Genomic DNA, 2,694 nt, shown 5'->3' with positions numbered 1-2,694 from the left:
TGCATATAGACAAGTTTGACTCATGTGCCTTGTAGCTAGAACTCTGCATATGGAAATGTAGCACTACTCTGCCATGTAACTAGCTCTCTGTATATGGACATTTTGGATTTGTCTGACATGGAGCTAGCTCTCTGTGCATGGATATTTTGCATTGATCTGCCATATAGGTAGCTCTCAGTGCATGGATACATTGGACACATCTGCCATGTAGCTAGAACTCTGTATATGGGAATGTTGGACTCATCCACATTGTAGCTAGCCTTCTGTATATACACATGTTGGACTACTCTTCTGTGTAGGTAGCTCTCAGTATATGGAAAAGTTGGACTCATTGGCTTTGTAGCTAGAACTCTGTATAGTGGAAATGTTGCACTACTCTACCATGTAGCTAACTCTCTGTATTTAGACTAATTGAACTCATCTGCCTTGTAGCTAGAACTCTGCATATGGAAATGTTGAACTAACATGCCATGTAGCTAGTTCTCTGTATATAGACAAAATGGACTCATCTTCCTTGTAGCTAGTTCTCTGTATATGGAAATGTTGCACTACTCTGTAATGTAGCTTACTCTCTGTATATAGACAAGTTGGACTCATCTGCCTTGTAGCTAGATCTCTGTATATGGAAAAGATTTATTATTCTGCCTTGTAGCTATCTCTCAGTATATGTACATTTTGGATTTGTCTGACATGTAGTTAGCTCTCTGTGCATGGATATTTTTATCTGAACTGCCATGGAGGTAGCTCACAGTATATGGACAGTTTGGAACCATCTGCCATGTACTTAGAACTCTGTCCATGGAAAAGTTGCACTATCTTGCCATGTAGCTATCTCTCTGTATATGAACATATTGTACTTGTCTGCCATGTAGCTATCTCTCTGTATATAGACATGTTGGCCTCATCTGCCTTGTAGCTATCCCTCTGTATATAGACATGTTGGACTACTCTTCCATGTAGGTAGTTCTCAGTATATGGAATAGTTGGACTCATCGGCTTTGTAGCTAAAACTCTGTATGTGGAAAAGTTGCAATACTCTACCATGTAGCTTGCTCTCTTTATATAGACTAGTTGGACTCATCTGCCTTGTAGCTAGAACTCTGCATATGGAAATGTTGCATTAACATGACATGTAGCTAGCTCTCTGTATATAGATAAGATGGACTCATCTTACTTGTAGCTAGAAATCTGTATATGGAAATGTAACACTACTCTGCCATGTAGCTAGCTCTCTGTATATGTACATTTTGCACTCGTCTGACATGGAGCTAGCTTCCTGTGCATGGATATTTTGCACTGATCTGCCATATAGGTAGCTCTCAGTGTATGGCCACATTGGACATATCTGCCATGTAGCTAGAACTCTGTATATGGAAATGTTGGACTCATCCACATTGTAGCTAGGTCTTTGTATATAGACATGTTGGACTACTCTTCCATGTAGGTAGCTCTCAGTATATGGAAAAGTTGGACTCATCCGCTTTGTAGCTAGAACTCTGTATATAGGCATGTTGGACTACTCTGCCATGTAGGCAGCTCTCAATATATGGACAAGTTGGACTCATTGGCTTTGTAGCTAGAACTCTGTATATGTTAATGTTGCACTACCCTGTCATGTAGCTAGCTCTCTGTATATAGACAAGATGGACTCATCCGCCTTGTAGTTAGAACTCTGTATATGCAAATGTTGCACTACTCTGTCATGTAGCTAGCTCTCTCTATATAGACAAGTTGGACTCATCTGCCTTTTAGCTAGAACTCTGTAAAAGTTAATGTTGCACTACCTTTCCATGTAGCTAGATCTCTGTATAACGATATTTTGGATTCGTCTGACATGTAGTTAGCTCTCTGTGCATGGATATTTTTTAACTGATCTTATTGGAGGTAGCTCACAGTATATGGACAGTTTGGAAACATCTGCCATGTATCTAGAACTCTGTATATGGAAATTATGCACTATTCTGCCTTGTAGCTAGCTCTCAATATATGAACATTTTTGACTCGTCTGACATGTAGCTAGCTCTCAGCACATTGATATTTTGAACTGATCTGCCATGTAGCTAGCTCTCAGTATATGGAAATGTTTGACTCATCTGCCATGTATCTAGAACTCTGTATATGGAAATGTTGCATTACCCTGCCATATAGCTAGTTCTCTGCATATAGACAAGTTGGACTCATCTTCCTTGTAGCTAGAATCCTGTATGTGGAAATGTTGCACTACCCTTCCATGTAGCTTACTCTCTGTATATAGACAAGGTGGTATCATCTTCCTTCTAGCTAGAACTCTGTATATGGAAATGTTGCACTACCCTGCCATGTAGCTAACTCTCTGTATATGGACATTTTGGACTCATCGGCCATGTAGCTAGCTCTATGTAAATGGTCAAGTTGGACTCATCTGCAATGTAGCTACTACCCTGTATAAGCCATGTTAGAATACTCTGCCATGTGGCTAGCTCTCAGTATATGGAGATGTTGGGCACATCTGCCATTTAGCTAGAACTTTGTATATGGAAATGTTGCAGTACCCTGCCATGTAGCTACCTCTCTGGATATGGACATATTTGACTTGTCTGCCAAGTACCTAGCTCTCAGTATATGGACATGTGGTATTTATTAGCCAGGTAGCTAGTATTCTGTATATGAACATGTTGGACTACTCTGCCATTTAGCTATCCCTCAGTATATGAA

Source organism: Chrysochloris asiatica, unplaced genomic scaffold (genome assembly GCF_000296735.1).
Source record: "Chrysochloris asiatica unplaced genomic scaffold, ChrAsi1.0 scaffold00400, whole genome shotgun sequence".
Lineage (NCBI taxonomy): Eukaryota > Metazoa > Chordata > Mammalia > Afrosoricida > Chrysochloridae > Chrysochloris > Chrysochloris asiatica.
The sequence above is the reverse complement of the archived record's forward strand: the minus strand, read 5'-3'. Positions refer to the sequence as shown.